Source organism: Artemia franciscana, chromosome 16 (assembly GCF_032884065.1).
Source record: "Artemia franciscana chromosome 16, ASM3288406v1, whole genome shotgun sequence".
NCBI lineage: Eukaryota > Metazoa > Arthropoda > Branchiopoda > Anostraca > Artemiidae > Artemia > Artemia franciscana.
The window spans coordinates 7,200,670-7,225,504 of record NC_088878.1 but is presented as its reverse complement, the minus strand read 5'-3'; the positions used below and the strand labels follow the sequence as shown (position 1 = coordinate 7,225,504).

Below are 24,835 nucleotides of genomic sequence, written 5' to 3'. Positions count from 1 at the left end.
CCCCTTTCATTTACGGAGTAATTGCTTTTCATTTTAAGTATTAATATCGCTCCTTACTTTCAGTTAAAAAAACTTGTTTTTTTTTATTTAATTTTTTCCAGGAGCGATTGCATTTATCTAGTTGTCACTTTGACAAATATTTAGTTTTTTACAGTTATGAAGTATAAGGTGTCGAATATATTGGTTTTTGGTGTTCAAAATTCGATTTAGTTTAAATCATTGTATTTAGTCGAACGGGACAATAAAAAGAAAGAGGTTTAATTTGACAGCTGGATAGTACATTTAAATTTTGTTTTTATTTCGCTATTCTATTTTTGTAATGTCCGAATATATAAAGGATTTAATTTCGAGGGGGAGAATTGACCTGCTATGAAACAGGTATATTTTCAATGGCCGCTATAAGATCAAAACGGAAAAAACTATAAGATCAAAACTGCACCTAAGCAGGCAGGATGATTTTTTAGTTACTCCTTCTGTAAACTATTACTCCTTCTAATAGTTACTCCTTCTGTAAACTATTTTAAGCCGTAGAAAATTGCATAAAAACAAGTATACATCTGCTATAGAAAAGGGACCAATAAATATTTCTGTAATTTTGTTTGAATTTGATTTTCTTTTAAAATTCAATGCAATACAATTAAATATATTATTGATTAAATAAATTGATCACTTTACTAGGAATCCTTGTCGTTTAACATTTATTGTATTTTGTTTCATTTTGTATACAATTTAATTGTTCTTTTTATATCAGAGTTTTACCTAAAAGCATTTAAAATAAACGTATTCAAACGAAAAAAAAATAGCTGAAATGTAATCTTTGTCACCCAACCACCAATGATATTTCAGTGTTTGGCCCCCAATGGAAAATTTTCTGCCGGTGCCCTTGGAGCAAAATTAAAAGAAACTAGGTTGACAAAGGGGCATATCTGAAGTATCTTGCCCCAAGGATTAGGAATTTGAAACTTCCAGGGTATATTGATGGGGACGGTGAGCTGAATCAAAAGACACCATGTGTAACCACATTGTCAAAAGGATGTATTTGCAATATCCCAGCAGTGAAAAAGATTATTAGGTGAATGCTATCATTGCATATTATGGTGGAAGTTGAAACAAATTAAAATATATTGCTTGCATTCAAGGTTGTTAGAAGTGTTTATCTGCAATATCTCAAGATAATCTAGGGATCAGGTTTGTAACATGTTATTTGTCAGAATCGCTTCAATGCTACAGAAGCCAAAGATATTAAGCAGATATGTGAATCAATTCATTTGAATAATCTTCTAAGTAGTCATCCGGTTGCATTTATATGAAAGCATACTCTTTACTTTCATATGGAAAAAAACTTTTTCCCTTTATTGTAGTAAAAATAGGGTTATAACAATCATCCCTCCCTATCTACCCTAAACAATGCCAATGACTGATATGTAATTAGTAATGTTAATCTCAACAATTTTGGAGACGTGATGTAAGGGTTGAGCATCAACTATCCTTTAGCATTAGTCCAGATATGCTACTTTGAATAGATGTACGGAGTAAAAGCTAAGATTACTACTTGCTTCAAAAGCAGCCTTTAGGTTAAATCAAAAATCATTTTTTTAAATCGAATTGTGGTGCATCTATCCGATTGGCACAAGTGGCCTAAAAAGCTGTTTTAGAGCCACATTTTTTTCCAATTTTACTATAAGAGTAAATCTGTTAAAAACTACTCTGACAACATTCTGTAAAACCATTTTAATAGCTCGGGCGTACAATCGACAACATGGTTACTTTACCCAATTATTTTAAGTTTTTCAACAAAAATTAGAGACATTGTCTAAAACTAAAGTGGAGAAAAAAATGTACCTGTATATACCATGGAAAAATACCCTTTTAGTATCTAAATCTAAAGTTACTAAAAGCCAAAGTAAAATAATATAAACAAAGAAATGAACATTAATTATAACAGGAAATACTTGTTTACTCCCTAAAACGTTCTAAATAATAGATAATCCCTCTGTCCACCAAGGGTGGGTGGATTGACTGTTGGGAGCATTCCGAGTTCAAGAAAACCTTGTAACAATAAAAGCAAGTAGGGATGCTCATGGAATCCTATAACTACTCTTCTCTTTGGTGACAGTAAGTGTATTTAAATTTAGATATTTAGACATGAGGATAAATTGAAACTTTCTCCTTTGTTTGCCTAAATAGACACTAAACAGACACGAGTGAAAATCAGGGTCATTAATCAAAATTGTTTGGTATTCTTAAACAACTCAGGGGAGGGGACAGTATAAGAACTCTACACTAGGGAAGATATGGTTGTGGTTTTGCCAGTTATCTGGTCTCAGGTGACTAAATGTCAAAAAGAGCTCTTATTGAAAGAGTATGAAAACTTCGTCAATAATCTCCGGATTCTTATTAATTTTTCGTTTGTGACATCGCGTAATAGTGGTAACGCGCGTAGTCCTTGCGGAAATATCTATGTCTTATTAAAAGGTTTTACGTGTCAATTCGTATGTTTAGCAGACCTTATCTTCAAAAGCTGGGCTGCCAAACCGCAGCTATTTTTATTCAATTGTAAACTCCCTCAATCAATCCGCCTGAGTGGTGTTTGACTTTCTTCTCACGGTGATATCAAAAATCAAAAATTCATGTTTATTTTTTCTCGAACTTAACGTTTCTCTTCAAAATGAAAGCTAATTTCAAGCGAGAACGTAGTAATGGGAATTTTTCTATCAGAGTTCAACCAGAAGCCTCGTTTTAATAAAATTAAAAACATAATTATATTGATATGAGAAGGTTTTCTAAGTCATTGACTTGGTTTTCAAAGTGTGTATTACAAAGGAGAACTCAAACCCATTGAATTTAATTGAATTGAAGCCTCATTTTTATTCGCTAGTTACAAAGAAACGGCAAGGTCTTGTAGGGGAATAGGGGTCTTGTAATAAACCCGTACGTAAGAAATTATTTCGTACTGGCTAATGTTTCGATGAAGTGGAGGGGGAATACAACCTTCAAAAAAATCGTTAACTTATGCAGAATGTTCACAAATTACTTGCAACGTCTTGAGTTCACTGTCTGTCTAGTTGACAAACCTGATGCCATGTCATTGAAATGTTTTGCAAAGGCTAAGCAAATAGATAAAAACAAAAACAAAAGAGAAAAAAACAAAAATGAGGAATTATAAGGCAAACAAACAACAGGCAACAGACAATTTTCATTGAAAATGAGCGTTTATTTGCGTAGAAGAAATTGAAAACACAAGAAAATTGTCCTTTCTGAATTATGAAAAATACTTTTCTAAAGTATTTGATTGACCATTCAATTATATTACAATTATTTTTAAAGTTAATTACTGAATATTTACGTTATTTTCGGCGGATGTAGTTTTAGCTGCATTTTAGTATCAAGATTTTCGATCTGACAAAGGGACTTGGATTGAGCACAAACTTGTCACAGGCAACGGATGTTTCTATACAGGACTTCATATACAATGTAACTATCTTACTTAATGTCACTATGATGTCATTTTAATTACGAAAGCCATTTCCAATTGCATATAGCAGTAACATCATAACAGTGTATAATGAGTAACATCATTTTTATATAAGCGTCATATCTGGATCAAAATCATGACGTCTTTTTTACTATATTTTTTAGACGTCAATAGTCAGTCACCCACATAAACAAATTGATTACAATCAATAAGAGTTCCACAGACGACGGGAAGAAAAATAAGGCCAGGCCAGCTAATGAGGCACCAGCCTCAATGGAGCTTTGTTTGAGTTGTTGTGTTGCTGGAGAGTCCAAAACGGATACATATGATGGAAGCAAGCTCAACAAAGTCGACAACACAAATGACCTGATGGAATATCTCGATCGTGGCGAAAGTGCAGTAGTCTGTAATAAATGGACATTTGAACGTTCATGGGAAGTGGCAAATAAAGTTGGTGGTATTTATACTGTGATTCACTCCAAGGGTAGTCCTGTTGAAGAGCTAAGTAATCAGCATATACTTGTTGGTCCTTAAAAAGAAGAATATGCTAGAGTAGAAGTGGAAGATTTAGAATTCCCAGCTGGCCTATTGAATAATGCTGTTTCTAAGCTTCGTGACTTGGTCTTTAGGATCCATACAGGGAGATGGTATGTTGCTGGAAATCCTTTAGTCATTTTATTTGACATAGGCTCTGCATCTTGTAATTTGGATCAATATAAACAAACGCTGTTTGAAAAAAGCGGCATTGGAATACCTCATGAAGACATAGAATCCAATGATGCGGTAATATTTGGATTTATGGTTGCCCAATTCATTGATGAGTTCCACTATTTCTCTAATAAAGGTGGGGAAACAACTCCAAAAATAGTGTGCCACTTACATGAGTGGCTTGCTGGAATAGGCCTAATTGTGACACGACTATGGAACATATAAGTTTCAACTTTTTACGACGCATGCCACCCTTCTTGGGCGCTATTTATGTGCTCAAAATGTTGACTTCTACAATAGCTTAGAAAAAATTGATATCGTTGCTGAGGCTGGCAAGTGCCAAATCTTTCATAGATACTGTATTGAAAGAGCCGCAACTTATTTAGCGCACATTTTTGCGACCGTTTCTGAAATCACAGGAATAGAAGAAGAACATCTGCTCAAACGAAAGCCTGACATTATAACTCCAAATGGCCTTAATCTTAAGAAATTTAGTGCTACATATGAATTTCAGAGCCTGCACACTGTAATAAAGAAAAAATACATGACTTCATTCATGGACATTTTTATGGTCATCATGATTTTGATAAAACTTTATAATTTTTTATTGCTGGCCGATATGAATTTGGCGATAAAGGAGGCGACATTGAATCTTTGGCTCGACTCAACCACATGATGAAAGAGTCTGGGTCAGATAAGACTGTTGTTGCTTTTCTAATTTTCCCACCCGAACTAACAATTATAATGTTGCCACACTTCTGGGGCAAGTTTTAACAAAAATCTTATGTGACACTGTTCACCTTTTCCAGCAAGAATGCGGTCGCAAAATGTATGAAGCTTTCCACAGGGGTGGAATACCAGAGAATAACAAGCTGCTGTCACAGGATGATATTATGAAAATAAAAAGATTGCTGTATGCAAGTCAGCGATCATCACTACCTCCAATAACAATTCATAATATTGTTGATGACCTTGGTGATCCTGTCCTAAATAACTTGAGACGATGCCAACTATTTAATAGTAGAAATGACAGAGTTAAAGTTATTTTTCACCCTGAATTTTTGTCATCCACTAGCCGACTTTTAGGACTTGACTATGAAGATTTTGTACGCGGGTGCCGCTTGGGAATATTCCCAAGTTAGTATGAACCATGGGGCTATACACCCACAGAGTGCACAGTAGTGGGTATTCCCTCTGTGACCACCTACCTATCAAGATTTGGGTGTTTCATTAATGATCACATAGCAGATCCCACCAGTTATGGCATATATATTGTAGATCGTCGTTTCATTTCTTTAGAGGACTCAATATCTCAACTTGTCAACTACATGCATGATTTCACACGCTTGAATCGTAGACAAAGAATTGCTCAGGGTATAAAAACTGAGCGTCTATGTGACCTTCTAGATTGGCGAACCATTGCTGTTTACTATAGAAGAGCAATGCAAATGGCACTGAACAAGGTATATCCCGAGCTGGTAGTTGAAAAAGAAAGAAACATTCAACATATCAAAAACCCTCGTCTTATTTCAGAGCCCCCATCACCAGCTTCCTCCAGAGCAATTATCCCCACTGCTAGTTATAGTGACGAGGAAATAGATGATGAATTTGGAGAGCTTGGGCATAAAGTTACAAAAGTATTCTTGGTCTAAAATTATTCACGATTTTAATTTTGAAAGTTGCAAAATGATTACCATATCACCGTCTTGGACCTACACTCAAGTGTGCTACACTTGAGTTGCCACACTTCAGTGGCAATTCTTATCAAAAAACTTACGTGACACTGTTAACCTTGTCCAGCAAGAAATCGGTCACAAAATATATAAAGCTTTCCTCAGGGGTACCCGCGTACAAAGTCTTCATGGTCAAGTCCTAAAAGTGGGCTAGTGAACGACAAAAATTCAGGGTGAAAAATAACTTTAACTCTGTCATTTCTACTATTAAATAGTTGGCATCGTCTCAAGTTATTTAGGACAGGATCACCAAGGTCATCAACAATATTATGAGTTGTTATTGGAGGTAGTGATGATTGCTGACTTGCATACAGCAATCTTTTTATTTTCATAATATCATACTGTGATAGCAGCTTGTTATTCTCAGGTATTCCACCCCTGTGGAAAGCTTCATACATTTTGCGACCGCATTCTTGCTGGAAAAGGTGAACAGTGTCACATAAGCTTTTTGTTAAAACTTGCCCCATCAAGATCAAAATCATGATGACCGTAAAAATGTCCATGAATGTAAGTCATGTATTTTTTTTTTATTTAGAGTGTGCAGGCTCTGAAATTCATATGGAACACTAAATTTCTTAAGATTAAGGCCATTTGGAGTTATAATGTCAGGCTTTCGTTTGAGCAGATGTTCTGCTTCTATTCCTGTGATTTCAGAAACGGTCGCAAAAATGTGCGCTAAATAAGTTGCGGCTCTTTCAATACAGTATCTATGAAAGATTTGGCACTTGTCAGCCTCAGCATCGATATCAATTTTTTCTTAATTTTTGTAGAATTCATCATTTTGAGCACATAAATAGTGCCCAAGAAGGGTGGCATGAGTCGTAAAACAGTTGAAATTTTTATGTTCCATAGTCGTGTCATAATTAGGCCTATTCCAGTAAGCAACTAATGAAAGTGGCACACTATTTTTGGAGCTGTTTCCCCACCTTTATTAGAGAAATAGTGGAACTCATCAATGAATTGGGCAGCCAAAAATCCAAATATTACCGCATCATTGGATTCTATGTCTTCATGAGGTATTCCAATGCCGCTTTTTTCAAACAGCGTTTGTTTATATTGATCCAAATTACAAGATGCAGAGCCTATGTCAAATAAAATGACTAAAGGATTTCCAGCAACAAGCCATCTCCCTGTATGGATTCTAAAGCCCAAGTCACGAAGCTTAGAAACAGCATTATTCATTGGACCAGCTGGGAATTCCAAGTCTTCCACTTCTACTCTAGCATATTTTTCTTTATAAGGGCCAAGAAGTATATACTGATTACCTAGCTCTTCAACAGATATAATAGCCTTGGAGCGAATCACAGTATAAATACCACCAACTTTATTTGCCACTTCCCATGAACTTTCAAATGTCCATTTATTACAGACTACTGCACTTTCGCCACGATCGAGATATTCCATCAGGTCATTTGTGCTGTCGACTTTGTTGAGCTTGCTTTCATCATATGTATCCGTTTTGGACTCTCCAACAACACAACAACTCAAACAAGGCTCCTGTGAGGCTGGTGCCTCATTAGCTGGCCTGGCCTTATTTTTCTTCCCGTCGTCTGTGAAACTTTCATTGATTGTAATCATTTTGTCTATGTGGGTGACATAATAATTGTAATATAATTGAATGTTGAATCAAATCCTTTAGAAAAGTATTTTTTATAATTCAGAACGGACAATTTTCTTGCTTTTTCAATTTCTTCTACAAAAATAAACGCTCATTTGCGATGAAAATGGTCTCTTGCCATTTGATACCAGTAGTATTGATCAATAGCTTCAGTTCACTGAAATTAGGGGGACAAGGCTAGATTCAGTGCCCCCTTCCCTCCCCGATAAATTTTTCCGACTCGTTGAAACGTAACGCAATACATTTAAACAAATATTCGATGCTTTTTTAACTTTTTTTACCCCACCCTCCAAAACAGTATTCTGGATCCCACCAGAGGGTGGAGGGGGGGGGGGGGGGTAAAAAAGTATTCTTTAGGTTTAGAGTCCAGAGAGGAACATTTTGTCGACTTTTTAATTTCTTTAACAAGCATACGTAAAAAATAAGCCCCTTTTCAATGATAATACCACGAAAAAGAATTTTGAGCCTAAGAGTGGGAAACAGGAAAAACATCTTGTAGAATAATCCCCCTCCTCCTATTAAAGCTACTGGAATTCATATATGCTGCTTGATAACAATGCAAACTGTATTGTAAAATCATCAAAAAACAAACAAACAAACTAGATAGATTTAATTTACTATTGGCAGGAGTTTACTCTTTGTAACAATTTTTATTGTTACTAAGGGTTTGAGGTTGGTCCTTTACTTGTTTCCTATACGATTTGGTTGGAGTAACATAAAAACAAGAGCTAAGAGCTCATATGGCACTTGTGACAAGATTGGAAGAGCCAAGAGCAAAGAGCTAATATTGCATGAACTCTAGGAAAATTCAAAGAGTCAATAGATTGGTTTAAAAGGAAAATCAGAGGCTTAGGCCTAGTGCCGGTCGGGGTTTAAAATAAGAGCTCTGAGACACGAGGTCTTTCTAATTATCAAAATTCATTAAAATCCGATCACCAACTGGTAAGTTAAAATACCTCCTTATTCTAATTTTTCCTCTCCCTTCAGCCTCCCAGATAGTCGAATCGGGAAAAACAACTTTATCAAGTCAATTTGCCCCGGTCACTGACACGCCCATCAGTTTTCATCGTCCTAGCACGTCCAGAAGCACCGAATTCGCCAAAGCACTGGACTCCCCTAACTCCTCCACAGAAAAATTACCCAGAAAAAGTATGCCAGTTACGTCAATCATGCATCTACGCCATTTGTTTATTCTATCCACCAAGTTTCATCCTGATCTCTCCCCTCTAAGCGTTCTCCAAGATTTCCGGTTTCCCCCTCCAACTACCCTCAATGTCACCGAATCTGGTTAGAATTTAAAAAAAAGAGCTCTGAATTATAATGTCCTTCAAAACATCACATTTCATTAAGATCTGATCAACCGTTCGTAAGTTAAAAATACATCCTTTTTTCTAGTTTTTTAAATCATTTACTTTTCAAGATACGTCAGTCAAAAATCTTAGACTTGTGCTTATTCTTCCCACCAATTTTCATCCTGATCTCTTCACTCTAAGCGTTTTCCAAGATTCCCCGTCCCCCCAACTCTTCCCAAGGATACTGGATCCGTTTGGAATTTAAAAGATGAGCTCTGAGTTACGAGGTCCTTCTAAATATGAAATTTCATTAGGATCCAATCACTCCTTTTAAGTTAGAAATACCCCATTTTTCTAATTTTTCAGAATTAACCCCCCCCCCACAAACTCCCCCAAAGATAGCGGATCCGTTCCGGTTATGTCAATCACCTATCTAGGATTTGTTCTTATTTTTCCAACAAGGTTTCATCCCGATCCCTCCACCATAAGCGTTTTCCAAGATTTTAGGATCCCGTCAGTATTTAAAATAACAGCTATGAGACAGGATATCCTTCTAAATATCAATGTTTATTAAGATATGATCACCCGTTCGTAAGTTAAAAATACCTAATTTTTTCCTATTTTTCCAAATTAACCGTCCCTTACTCCCCCCCCCCCAGACGGTTGAATCGGGAAAAAGACTATTTTTAATATAATCTGGTCTGGCTCCTGATACGCCTGACAAATTTTACTGTCCTAGCTTATCTGGAAGTGCCTAAACTATCAAAACAAGGACAGACAGACCGACAGAATTTACGGTCGGTGTATATCACTTGGTAAATACTAAGTGCCATAAAAAATCAATTTCTTCATAGTAATAAATGGTATATAAATAAGGCATTGTTTGTCAATAGCGAAAGTATGATATGCCGTCATTTTACTTGCATTGCAAGAGTACCCATGGGCTGATATTTGAAGCCACTACAATCAGAAATATTTCTCCTGAACAGAAAGCTGGGAATTTTTGTATTTTTCCCCTGAACGGACGTCCTTCTTTTTTTTTATTATCATTTTTTTCAAACAGTTCGTGGTAACGACCTGTAGTAAGGAGCGATCCGGCTCAATAGTAAACGAAACTTTAAAAAATATGATTTTGATACTAATAGATACATCAAAAGAATCGAATTTTTATGCTGATTTAAAATATATATGTTTCACCAAATTAAGTCTTACTTCGTGGTAACGACCTGTAGTAAGGAGCCATCCGGCTCAATAGTAAACGACACTTTAAAAAATAAGATTTTGATACTAATATATACATCAAAAGAATCGAAATTTTTATGCTTATTTAAAATATATATATATTTCACCAAATTTAGTCTCACTTCGTGGTAACGACCTGTTGTAAGGAGCGACCCGGCTCAATAGTAAACGACACTTTAAAAAATAGGATTTTGATACTAATAGATACATCAAAAGAATCAAATTTTTATGCTGATTTAAAATATATATGTTTCATCAAATTTAGTCTTACTTGTCAAAAGTTACGAGCCTGAGAAAATTTGACTTATTTTGAAAAACAGGGGAAAACACCCCTTAAAAGTCGTAGAATCTTAACGAAAATCACACCTTCGCATTCTGTGTATCAGAGAACCCTAATCAAAAATTTTCAAGCTCCTATCTACAAAAATGTGGAATTTCGCATTTTTCGCCAGAAAAATCAAGGGTGCGTGTTTATTTGTTTGTTTTTCTTTCTTTAACCAGGGGTGATCGCATCAATCCAGTGGTCCTAGAATGTTGCAAGAGGGCTCATTCTAACGAAAACTAAAAGTTCAAGTGCTTTTTTTAAGTGACAAAAAATATTGGAAGGCACCTAGACCCCCTCCCATGCTCATTTTTTTCCCAAAGTCAATGGTTCAAAATTTTTACCCTTTGACAGAAATTACTTCGTATATGAAAGGGGCTATTCCCTCCTCAACGCATTGCACTTTACGCTAAAGTTTTTCACCGTTTTAAAAAGTAGATTTGAGAGAGAATCAAACTTTAGCGCAAAGAGCGGGGTGTTGACGAGTGAATAGCCCCTTTCATTTACGGAGTAATTGCTTTTCATTTTAAGTATTAATATCGCTCCTTACTTTCAGTTAAAAAAACTTGTTTTTTTTTATTTAATTTTTTCCAGGAGCGATTGCATTTATCTAGTTGTCACTTTGACAAATATTTAGTTTTTTACAGTTATGAAGTATAAGGTGTCGAATATATTGGTTTTTGGTGTTCAAAATTCGATTTAGTTTAAATCATTGTATTTAGTCGAACGGGACAATAAAAAGAAAGAGGTTTAATTTGACAGCTGGATAGTACATTTAAATTTTGTTTTTATTTCGCTATTCTATTTTTGTAATGTCCGAATATATAAAGGATTTAATTTCGAGGGGGAGAATTGACCTGCTATGAAACAGGTATATTTTCAATGGCCGCTATAAGATCAAAACGGAAAAAACTATAAGATCAAAACTGCACCTAAGCAGGCAGGATGATTTTTTAGTTACTCCTTCTGTAAACTATTACTCCTTCTAATAGTTACTCCTTCTGTAAACTATTTTAAGCCGTAGAAAATTGCATAAAAACAAGTATACATCTGCTATAGAAAAGGGACCAATAAATATTTCTGTAATTTTGTTTGAATTTGATTTTCTTTTAAAATTCAATGCAATACAATTAAATATATTATTGATTAAATAAATTGATCACTTTACTAGGAATCCTTGTCGTTTAACATTTATTGTATTTTGTTTCATTTTGTATACAATTTAATTGTTCTTTTTATATCAGAGTTTTACCTAAAAGCATTTAAAATAAACGTATTCAAACGAAAAAAAAATAGCTGAAATGTAATCTTTGTCACCCAACCACCAATGATATTTCAGTGTTTGGCCCCCAATGGAAAATTTTCTGCCGGTGCCCTTGGAGCAAAATTAAAAGAAACTAGGTTGACAAAGGGGCATATCTGAAGTATCTTGCCCCAAGGATTAGGAATTTGAAACTTCCAGGGTATATTGATGGGGACGGTGAGCTGAATCAAAAGACACCATGTGTAACCACATTGTCAAAAGGATGTATTTGCAATATCCCAGCAGTGAAAAAGATTATTAGGTGAATGCTATCATTGCATATTATGGTGGAAGTTGAAACAAATTAAAATATATTGCTTGCATTCAAGGTTGTTAGAAGTGTTTATCTGCAATATCTCAAGATAATCTAGGGATCAGGTTTGTAACATGTTATTTGTCAGAATCGCTTCAATGCTACAGAAGCCAAAGATATTAAGCAGATATGTGAATCAATTCATTTGAATAATCTTCTAAGTAGTCATCCGGTTGCATTTATATGAAAGCATACTCTTTACTTTCATATGGAAAAAAACTTTTTCCCTTTATTGTAGTAAAAATAGGGTTATAACAATCATCCCTCCCTATCTACCCTAAACAATGCCAATGACTGATATGTAATTAGTAATGTTAATCTCAACAATTTTGGAGACGTGATGTAAGGGTTGAGCATCAACTATCCTTTAGCATTAGTCCAGATATGCTACTTTGAATAGATGTACGGAGTAAAAGCTAAGATTACTACTTGCTTCAAAAGCAGCCTTTAGGTTAAATCAAAAATCATTTTTTTAAATCGAATTGTGGTGCATCTATCCGATTGGCACAAGTGGCCTAAAAAGCTGTTTTAGAGCCACATTTTTTTCCAATTTTACTATAAGAGTAAATCTGTTAAAAACTACTCTGACAACATTCTGTAAAACCATTTTAATAGCTCGGGCGTACAATCGACAACATGGTTACTTTACCCAATTATTTTAAGTTTTTCAACAAAAATTAGAGACATTGTCTAAAACTAAAGTGGAGAAAAAAATGTACCTGTATATACCATGGAAAAATACCCTTTTAGTATCTAAATCTAAAGTTACTAAAAGCCAAAGTAAAATAATATAAACAAAGAAATGAACATTAATTATAACAGGAAATACTTGTTTACTCCCTAAAACGTTCTAAATAATAGATAATCCCTCTGTCCACCAAGGGTGGGTGGATTGACTGTTGGGAGCATTCCGAGTTCAAGAAAACCTTGTAACAATAAAAGCAAGTAGGGATGCTCATGGAATCCTATAACTACTCTTCTCTTTGGTGACAGTAAGTGTATTTAAATTTAGATATTTAGACATGAGGATAAATTGAAACTTTCTCCTTTGTTTGCCTAAATAGACACTAAACAGACACGAGTGAAAATCAGGGTCATTAATCAAAATTGTTTGGTATTCTTAAACAACTCAGGGGAGGGGACAGTATAAGAACTCTACACTAGGGAAGATATGGTTGTGGTTTTGCCAGTTATCTGGTCTCAGGTGACTAAATGTCAAAAAGAGCTCTTATTGAAAGAGTATGAAAACTTCGTCAATAATCTCCGGATTCTTATTAATTTTTCGTTTGTGACATCGCGTAATAGTGGTAACGCGCGTAGTCCTTGCGGAAATATCTATGTCTTATTAAAAGGTTTTACGTGTCAATTCGTATGTTTAGCAGACCTTATCTTCAAAAGCTGGGCTGCCAAACCGCAGCTATTTTTATTCAATTGTAAACTCCCTCAATCAATCCGCCTGAGTGGTGTTTGACTTTCTTCTCACGGTGATATCAAAAATCAAAAATTCATGTTTATTTTTTCTCGAACTTAACGTTTCTCTTCAAAATGAAAGCTAATTTCAAGCGAGAACGTAGTAATGGGAATTTTTCTATCAGAGTTCAACCAGAAGCCTCGTTTTAATAAAATTAAAAACATAATTATATTGATATGAGAAGGTTTTCTAAGTCATTGACTTGGTTTTCAAAGTGTGTATTACAAAGGAGAACTCAAACCCATTGAATTTAATTGAATTGAAGCCTCATTTTTATTCGCTAGTTACAAAGAAACGGCAAGGTCTTGTAGGGGAATAGGGGTCTTGTAATAAACCCGTACGTAAGAAATTATTTCGTACTGGCTAATGTTTCGATGAAGTGGAGGGGGAATACAACCTTCAAAAAAATCGTTAACTTATGCAGAATGTTCACAAATTACTTGCAACGTCTTGAGTTCACTGTCTGTCTAGTTGACAAACCTAATGCCATGTCATTGAAATGTTTTGCAAAGGCTAAGCAAATAGATAAAAACAAAGCAAAGGACATTAACAAAAAACAAAAGAGAAAAAAACAAAAATGAGGAATTATAAGGCAAACAAACAACAGGCAACAGACAATTTTCATTGAAAATGAGCGTTTATTTGCGTAGAAGAAATTGAAAACACAAGAAAATTGTCCTTTCTGAATTATGAAAAATACTTTTCTAAAGTATTTGATTGACCATTCAATTATATTACAATTATTTTTAAAGTTAATTACTGAATATTTACGTTATTTTCGGCGGATGTAGTTTTAGCTGCATTTTAGTATCAAGATTTTCGATCTGACAAAGGGACTTGGATTGAGCACAAACTTGTCACAGGCAACGGATGTTTCTATACAGGACTTCATATACAATGTAACTATCTTACTTAATGTCACTATGATGTCATTTTAATTACGAAAGCCATTTCCAATTGCATATAGCAGTAACATCATAACAGTGTATAATGAGTAACATCATTTTTATATAAGCGTCATATCTGGATCAAAATCATGACGTCTTTTTTACTATATTTTTTAGACGTCAATAGTCAGTCACCCACATAAACAAATTGATTACAATCAATAAGAGTTCCACAGACGACGGGAAGAAAAATAAGGCCAGGCCAGCTAATGAGGCACCAGCCTCAATGGAGCTTTGTTTGAGTTGTTGTGTTGCTGGAGAGTCCAAAACGGATACATATGATGGAAGCAAGCTCAACAAAGTCGACAACACAAATGACCTGATGGAATATCTCGATCGTGGCGAAAGTGCAGTAGTCTGTAATAAATGGACATTTGAACGTTCATGGGAAGTGGCAAATAAAGTTGGTGGTATTTATACTGTGATTCACTCCAAGGGTAGTCCTGTTGAAGAGCTAAGTAATCAGCATATACTTGTTGGTCCTTAAAAAGAAGAATATGCTAGAGTAGAAGTGGAAGATTTAGAATTCCCAGCTGGCCTATTGAATAATGCTGTTTCTAAGCTTCGTGACTTGGTCTTTAGGATCCATACAGGGAGATGGTATGTTGCTGGAAATCCTTTAGTCATTTTATTTGACATAGGCTCTGCATCTTGTAATTTGGATCAATATAAACAAACGCTGTTTGAAAAAAGCGGCATTGGAATACCTCATGAAGACATAGAATCCAATGATGCGGTAATATTTGGATTTATGGTTGCCCAATTCATTGATGAGTTCCACTATTTCTCTAATAAAGGTGGGGAAACAACTCCAAAAATAGTGTGCCACTTACATGAGTGGCTTGCTGGAATAGGCCTAATTGTGACACGACTATGGAACATATAAGTTTCAACTTTTTACGACGCATGCCACCCTTCTTGGGCGCTATTTATGTGCTCAAAATGTTGACTTCTACAATAGCTTAGAAAAAATTGATATCGTTGCTGAGGCTGGCAAGTGCCAAATCTTTCATAGATACTGTATTGAAAGAGCCGCAACTTATTTAGCGCACATTTTTGCGACCGTTTCTGAAATCACAGGAATAGAAGAAGAACATCTGCTCAAACGAAAGCCTGACATTATAACTCCAAATGGCCTTAATCTTAAGAAATTTAGTGCTACATATGAATTTCAGAGCCTGCACACTGTAATAAAGAAAAAATACATGACTTCATTCATGGACATTTTTATGGTCATCATGATTTTGATAAAACTTTATAATTTTTTATTGCTGGCCGATATGAATTTGGCGATAAAGGAGGCGACATTGAATCTTTGGCTCGACTCAACCACATGATGAAAGAGTCTGGGTCAGATAAGACTGTTGTTGCTTTTCTAATTTTCCCACCCGAACTAACAATTATAATGTTGCCACACTTCTGGGGCAAGTTTTAACAAAAATCTTATGTGACACTGTTCACCTTTTCCAGCAAGAATGCGGTCGCAAAATGTATGAAGCTTTCCACAGGGGTGGAATACCAGAGAATAACAAGCTGCTGTCACAGGATGATATTATGAAAATAAAAAGATTGCTGTATGCAAGTCAGCGATCATCACTACCTCCAATAACAATTCATAATATTGTTGATGACCTTGGTGATCCTGTCCTAAATAACTTGAGACGATGCCAACTATTTAATAGTAGAAATGACAGAGTTAAAGTTATTTTTCACCCTGAATTTTTGTCATCCACTAGCCGACTTTTAGGACTTGACTATGAAGATTTTGTACGCGGGTGCCGCTTGGGAATATTCCCAAGTTAGTATGAACCATGGGGCTATACACCCACAGAGTGCACAGTAGTGGGTATTCCCTCTGTGACCACCTACCTATCAAGATTTGGGTGTTTCATTAATGATCACATAGCAGATCCCACCAGTTATGGCATATATATTGTAGATCGTCGTTTCATTTCTTTAGAGGACTCAATATCTCAACTTGTCAACTACATGCATGATTTCACACGCTTGAATCGTAGACAAAGAATTGCTCAGGGTATAAAAACTGAGCGTCTATGTGACCTTCTAGATTGGCGAACCATTGCTGTTTACTATAGAAGAGCAATGCAAATGGCACTGAACAAGGTATATCCCGAGCTGGTAGTTGAAAAAGAAAGAAACATTCAACATATCAAAAACCCTCGTCTTATTTCAGAGCCCCCATCACCAGCTTCCTCCAGAGCAATTATCCCCACTGCTAGTTATAGTGACGAGGAAATAGATGATGAATTTGGAGAGCTTGGGCATAAAGTTACAAAAGTATTCTTGGTCTAAAATTATTCACGATTTTAATTTTGAAAGTTGCAAAATGATTACCATATCACCGTCTTGGACCTACACTCAAGTGTGCTACACTTGAGTTGCCACACTTCAGTGGCAATTCTTATCAAAAAACTTACGTGACACTGTTAACCTTGTCCAGCAAGAAATCGGTCACAAAATATATAAAGCTTTCCTCAGGGGTACCCGCGTACAAAGTCTTCATGGTCAAGTCCTAAAAGTGGGCTAGTGAACGACAAAAATTCAGGGTGAAAAATAACTTTAACTCTGTCATTTCTACTATTAAATAGTTGGTATCGTCTCAAGTTATTTAGGACAGGATCACCAAGGTCATCAGCAATATTATGAGTTGTTATTGGAGGTAGTGATGATTGCTGACTTGCATACAGCAATCTTTTTATTTTCATAATATCATACTGTGATAGCAGCTTGTTATTCTCAGGTATTCCACCCCTGTGGAAAGCTTCATACATTTTGCGACCGCATTCTTGCTGGAAAAGGTGAACAGTGTCACATAAGCTTTTTGTTAAAACTTGCCCCATCAAGATCAAAATCATGATGACCGTAAAAATGTCCATGAATGTAAGTCATGTATTTTTTTTTTATTTAGAGTGTGCAGGCTCTGAAATTCATATGGAACACTAAATTTCTTAAGATTAAGGCCATTTGGAGTTATAATGTCAGGCTTTCGTTTGAGCAGATGTTCTGCTTCTATTCCTGTGATTTCAGAAACGGTCGCAAAAATGTGCGCTAAATAAGTTGCGGCTCTTTCAATACAGTATCTATGAAAGATTTGGCACTTGTCAGCCTCAGCATCGATATCAATTTTTTCTTAATTTTTGTAGAATTCATCATTTTGAGCACATAAATAGTGCCCAAGAAGGGTGGCATGAGTCGTAAAACAGTTGAAATTTTTATGTTCCATAGTCGTGTCATAATTAGGCCTATTCCAGTAAGCAACTAATGAAAGTGGCACACTATTTTTGGAGCTGTTTCCCCACCTTTATTAGAGAAATAGTGGAACTCATCAATGAATTGGGCAGCCAAAAATCCAAATATTACCGCATCATTGGATTCTATGTCTTCATGAGGTATTCCAATGCCGCTTTTTTCAAACAGCGTTTGTTTATATTGATCCAAATTACAAGATGCAGAGCCTATGTCAAATAAAATGACTAAAGGATTTCCAGCAACAAGCCATCTCCCTGTATGGATTCTAAAGCCCAAGTCACGAAGCTTAGAAACAGCATTATTCATTGGACCAGCTGGGAATTCCAAGTCTTCCACTTCTACTCTAGCATATTTTTCTTTATAAGGGCCAAGAAGTATATACTGATTACCTAGCTCTTCAACAGATATAATAGCCTTGGAGCGAATCACAGTATAAATACCACCAACTTTATTTGCCACTTCCCATGAACTTTCAAATGTCCATTTATTACAGACTACTGCACTTTCGCCACGATCGAGATATTCCATCAGGTCATTTGTGCTGTCGACTTTGTTGAGCTTGCTTTCATCATATGTATCCGTTTTGGACTCTCCAACAACACAACAACTCAAACAAGGCTCCTGTGAGGCTGGTGCCTCATTAGCTGGCCTGGCCTTATTTTTCTTCCCGTCGTCTGTGAAACTTTCATTGATTGTAATCATTTTGTCTATGTGGGTGACATAATAATTGTAATATAATTGAATGTTGAATCAAATCCTTTAGAAAAGTATTTTTTATAATTCAGAACGGACAATTTTCTTGCTTTTTCAATTTCTTCTACAAAAATAAACGCTCATTTGCGATGAAAATGGTCTCTTGCCATTTGATACCAGTAGTATTGATCAATAGCTTCAGTTCACTGAAATTAGGGGGACAAGGCTAGATTCAGTGCCCCCTTCCCTCCCCGATAAATTTTTCCGACTCGTTGAAACGTAACGCAATACATTTAAACAAATATTCGATGCTTTTTTAACTTTTTTTACCCCACCCTCCAAAACAGTATTCTGGATCCCACCAGAGGGTGGAGGGGGGGGGGGGGTAAAAAAGTATTCTTTAGGTTTAGAGTCCAGAGAGGAACATTTTGTCGACTTTTTAATTTCTTTAACAAGCATACGTAAAAAATAAGCCCCTTTTCAATGATAATACCACGAAAAAGAATTTTGAGCCTAAGAGTGGGAAACAGGAAAAACATCTTGTAGAATAATCCCCCTCCTCCTATTAAAGCTACTGGAATTCATATATGCTGCTTGATAACAATGCAAACTGTATTGTAAAATCATCAAAAAACAAACAAACAAACTAGATAGATTTAATTTACTATTGGCAGGAGTTTACTCTTTGTAACAATTTTTATTGTTACTAAGGGTTTGAGGTTGGTCCTTTACTTGTTTCCTATACGATTTGGTTGGAGTAACATAAAAACAAGAGCTAAGAGCTCATATGGCACTTGTGACAAGATTGGAAGAGCCAAGAGCAAAGAGCTAATATTGCATGAACTCTAGGAAAATTCAAAGAGTCAATAGATTGGTTTAAAAGGAAAATCAGAGGCTTAGGCCTAGTGCCGGTCGGGGTTTAAAATAAGAGCTCTGAGACACGAGGTCTTTCTAATTATCAAAATTCATTAAAATCCGATCACCAACTGGTAAGTTAAAATACCTCCTTATTCTAATTTTTCCTCTCCCTTCAGCCTCCCAGATAGTCGAATCGGGAAAAACAACTTTATCAAGTCAATTTGCCCCGGTCACTGACACGCCCATCAGTTTTCATCGTCCTAGCACGTCCAGAAGCACCGAATTCGCCAAAGCACTGGACTCCCCTAACTCCTCCACAGAAAAATTACCCAGAAAAAGTATGCCAGTTACGTCAATCATGCATCTACGCCATTTGTTTATTCTATCCACCAAGTTTCATCCTGATCTCTCCCCTCTAAGCGTTCTCCAAGATTTCCGGTTTCCCCCTCCAACTACCCTCAATGTCACCGAATCTGGTTAGAATTTAAAAAAAAGAGCTCTGAATTATAATGTCCTTCAAAACATCACATTTCATTAAGATCTGATCAACCGTTCGTAAGTTAAAAATACATCCTTTTTTCTAGTTTTTTAAATCATTTACTTTTCAAGATACGTCAGTCAAAAATCTTAGACTTGTGCTTATTCTTCCCACCAATTTTCATCCTGATCTCTTCACTCTAAGCGTTTTCCAAGATTCCCCGTCCCCCCAACTCTTCCCAAGGATACTGGATCCGTTTGGAATTTAAAAGATGAGCTCTGAGTTACGAGGTCCTTCTAAATATGAAATTTCATTAGGATCCAATCACTCCTTTTAAGTTAGAAATACCCCATTTTTCTAATTTTTCAGAATTAACCCCCCCCCCACAAACTCCCCCAAAGATAGCGGATCCGTTCCGGTTATGTCAATCACCTATCTAGGATTTGTTCTTATTTTTCCAACAAGGTTTCATCCCGATCCCTCCACCATAAGCGTTTTCCAAGATTTTAGGATCCCGTCAGTATTTAAAATAACAGCTATGAGACAGGATATCCTTCTAAATATCAATGTTTATTAAGATATGATCACCCGTTCGTAAGTTAAAAATACCTAATTTTTTCCTATTTTTCCAAATTAACCGTCCCTTACTCCCCCCCCCCCAGACGGTTGAATCGGGAAAAAGACTATTTTTAATATAATCTGGTCTGGCTCCTGATACGCCTGACAAATTTTACTGTCCTAGCTTATCTGGAAGTGCCTAAACTATCAAAACAAGGACAGACAGACCGACAGAATTTACGGTCGGTGTATATCACTTGGTAAATACTAAGTGCCATAAAAAATCAATTTCTTCATAGTAATAAATGGTATATAAATAAGGCATTGTTTGTCAATAGCGAAAGTATGATATGCCGTCATTTTACTTGCATTGCAAGAGTACCCATGGGCTGATATTTGAAGCCACTACAATCAGAAATATTTCTCCTGAACAGAAAGCTGGGAATTTTTGTATTTTTCCCCTGAACGGACGTCCTTCTTTTTTTTTATTATCATTTTTTTCAAACAGTTCGTGGTAACGACCTGTAGTAAGGAGCGATCCGGCTCAATAGTAAACGAAACTTTAAAAAATATGATTTTGATACTAATAGATACATCAAAAGAATCGAATTTTTATGCTGATTTAAAATATATATGTTTCACCAAATTAAGTCTTACTTCGTGGTAACGACCTGTAGTAAGGAGCCATCCGGCTCAATAGTAAACGACACTTTAAAAAATAAGATTTTGATACTAATATATACATCAAAAGAATCGAAATTTTTATGCTTATTTAAAATATATATATATTTCACCAAATTTAGTCTCACTTCGTGGTAACGACCTGTTGTAAGGAGCGACCCGGCTCAATAGTAAACGACACTTTAAAAAATAGGATTTTGATACTAATAGATACATCAAAAGAATCAAATTTTTATGCTGATTTAAAATATATATGTTTCATCAAATTTAGTCTTACTTGTCAAAAGTTACGAGCCTGAGAAAATTTGACTTATTTTGAAAAACAGGGGAAAACACCCCTTAAAAGTCGTAGAATCTTAACGAAAATCACACCTTCGCATTCTGTGTATCAGAGAACCCTAATCAAAAATTTTCAAGCTCCTATCTACAAAAATGTGGAATTTCGCATTTTTCGCCAGAAAAATCAAGGGTGCGTGTTTATTTGTTTGTTTTTCTTTCTTTAACCAGGGGTGATCGCATCAATCCAGTGGTCCTAGAATGTTGCAAGAGGGCTCATTCTAACGAAAACTAAAAGTTCAAGTGCTTTTTTTAAGTGACAAAAAATATTGGAAGGCACCTAGACCCCCTCCCATGCTCATTTTTTTCCCAAAGTCAATGGTTCAAAATTTTTACCCTTTGACAGAAATTACTTCGTATATGAAAGGGGCTATTCCCTCCTCAACGCATTGCACTTTACGCTAAAGTTTTTCACCGTTTTAAAAAGTAGATTTGAGAGAGAATCAAACTTTAGCGCAAAGAGCGGGGTGTTGACGAGTGAATAGCCCCTTTCATTTACGGAGTAATTGCTTTTCATTTTAAGTATTAATATCGCTCCTTACTTTCAGTTAAAAAAACTTGTTTTTTTTTATTTAATTTTTTCCAGGAGCGATTGCATTTATCTAGTTGTCACTTTGACAAATATTTAGTTTTTTACAGTTATGAAGTATAAGGTGTCGAATATATTGGTTTTTGGTGTTCAAAATTCGATTTAGTTTAAATCATTGTATTTAGTCGAACGGGACAATAAAAAGAAAGAGGTTTAATTTGACAGCTGGATAGTACATTTAAATTTTGTTTTTATTTCGCTATTCTATTTTTGTAATGTCCGAATATATAAAGGATTTAATTTCGAGGGGGAGAATTGACCTGCTATGAAACAGGTATATTTTCAATGGCCGCTATAAGATCAAAACGGAAAAAACTATAAGATCAAAACTGCACCTAAGCAGGCAGGATGATTTTTTAGTTACTCCTTCTGTAAACTATTACTCCTTCTAATAGTTACTCCTTCTGTAAACTATTTTAAGCCGTAGAAAATTGCATAAAAACAAGTATACATCTGCTATAGAAAAGGGACCAATAAATATTTCTGTAATTTTGTTTGAATTTGATTTTCTTTTAAAATTCAATGCAATACAATTAAATATATTATTGATTAAATAAATTGATCACTTTACTAGGAATCCTTGTCGTTTAACATTTATTGTATTTTGTTTCATTTTGTATACAATTTAATTGTTCTTTTTATATCAGAGTTTTACCTAAAAGCATTTAAAATAAACGTATTCAAACGAAAAAAAAATAGCTGAAATGTAATCTTTGTCACCCAACCACCAATGATATTTCAGTGTTTGGCCCCCAATGGAAAATTTTCTGCCGGTGCCCTTGGAGCAAAATTAAAAGAAACTAGGTTGACAAAGGGGCATATCTGAAGTATCTTGCCCCAAGGATTAGGAATTTGAAACTTCCAGGGTATATTGATGGGGACGGTGAGCTGAATCAAAAGACACCATGTGTAACCACATTGTCAAAAGGATGTATTTGCAATATCCCAGCAGTGAAAAAGATTATTAGGTGAATGCTATCATTGCATATTATGGTGGAAGTTGAAACAAATTAAAATATATTGCTTGCATTCAAGGTTGTTAGAAGTGTTTATCTGCAATATCTCAAGATAATCTAGGGATCAGGTTTGTAACATGTTATTTGTCAGAATCGCTTCAATGCTACAGAAGCCAAAGATATTAAGCAGATATGTGAATCAATTCATTTGAATAATCTTCTAAGTAGTCATCCGGTTGCATTTATATGAAAGCATACTCTTTACTTTCATATGGAAAAAAACTTTTTCCCTTTATTGTAGTAAAAATAGGGTTATAACAATCATCCCTCCCTATCTACCCTAAACAATGCCAATGACTGATATGTAATTAGTAATGTTAATCTCAACAATTTTGGAGACGTGATGTAAGGGTTGAGCATCAACTATCCTTTAGCATTAGTCCAGATATGCTACTTTGAATAGATGTACGGAGTAAAAGCTAAGATTACTACTTGCTTCAAAAGCAGCCTTTAGGTTAAATCAAAAATCATTTTTTTAAATCGAATTGTGGTGCATCTATCCGATTGGCACAAGTGGCCTAAAAAGCTGTTTTAGAGCCACATTTTTTTCCAATTTTACTATAAGAGTAAATCTGTTAAAAACTACTCTGACAACATTCTGTAAAACCATTTTAATAGCTCGGGCGTACAATCGACAACATGGTTACTTTACCCAATTATTTTAAGTTTTTCAACAAAAATTAGAGACATTGTCTAAAACTAAAGTGGAGAAAAAAATGTACCTGTATATACCATGGAAAAATACCCTTTTAGTATCTAAATCTAAAGTTACTAAAAGCCAAAGTAAAATAATATAAACAAAGAAATGAACATTAATTATAACAGGAAATACTTGTTTACTCCCTAAAACGTTCTAAATAATAGATAATCCCTCTGTCCACCAAGGGTGGGTGGATTGACTGTTGGGAGCATTCCGAGTTCAAGAAAACCTTGTAACAATAAAAGCAAGTAGGGATGCTCATGGAATCCTATAACTACTCTTCTCTTTGGTGACAGTAAGTGTATTTAAATTTAGATATTTAGACATGAGGATAAATTGAAACTTTCTCCTTTGTTTGCCTAAATAGACACTAAACAGACACGAGTGAAAATCAGGGTCATTAATCAAAATTGTTTGGTATTCTTAAACAACTCAGGGGAGGGGACAGTATAAGAACTCTACACTAGGGAAGATATGGTTGTGGTTTTGCCAGTTATCTGGTCTCAGGTGACTAAATGTCAAAAAGAGCTCTTATTGAAAGAGTATGAAAACTTCGTCAATAATCTCCGGATTCTTATTAATTTTTCGTTTGTGACATCGCGTAATAGTGGTAACGCGCGTAGTCCTTGCGGAAATATCTATGTCTTATTAAAAGGTTTTACGTGTCAATTCGTATGTTTAGCAGACCTTATCTTCAAAAGCTGGGCTGCCAAACCGCAGCTATTTTTATTCAATTGTAAACTCCCTCAATCAATCCGCCTGAGTGGTGTTTGACTTTCTTCTCACGGTGATATCAAAAATCAAAAATTCATGTTTATTTTTTCTCGAACTTAACGTTTCTCTTCAAAATGAAAGCTAATTTCAAGCGAGAACGTAGTAATGGGAATTTTTCTATCAGAGTTCAACCAGAAGCCTCGTTTTAATAAAATTAAAAACATAATTATATTGATATGAGAAGGTTTTCTAAGTCATTGACTTGGTTTTCAAAGTGTGTATTACAAAGGAGAACTCAAACCCATTGAATTTAATTGAATTGAAGCCTCATTTTTATTCGCTAGTTACAAAGAAACGGCAAGGTCTTGTAGGGGAATAGGGGTCTTGTAATAAACCCGTACGTAAGAAATTATTTCGTACTGGCTAATGTTTCGATGAAGTGGAGGGGGAATACAACCTTCAAAAAAATCGTTAACTTATGCAGAATGTTCACAAATTACTTGCAACGTCTTGAGTTC

At 35.3% G+C, this 24,835-nt stretch overlaps 4 pseudogenes; 2 read left to right on the top strand and 2 right to left on the bottom strand.

The window, feature by feature from the left end:
• Nucleotides 1–3,738: 3,738 nt before the first annotated feature.
• On the top strand, nt 3,739–6,369 carry LOC136036985 (glycogen [starch] synthase-like; annotated as a pseudogene).
• LOC136037022 (glycogen [starch] synthase-like) lies at nt 6,018–7,494 on the bottom strand (annotated as a pseudogene).
• Nucleotides 7,495–14,640: 7,146 nt separating this feature from the next.
• On the top strand, nt 14,641–16,909 carry LOC136036984 (glycogen [starch] synthase-like; annotated as a pseudogene).
• Nucleotides 16,910–16,919: 10 nt separating this feature from the next.
• LOC136037020 (glycogen [starch] synthase-like) lies at nt 16,920–18,396 on the bottom strand (annotated as a pseudogene).
• Between the last annotated feature and the right edge of the window lie 6,439 nt (nt 18,397–24,835).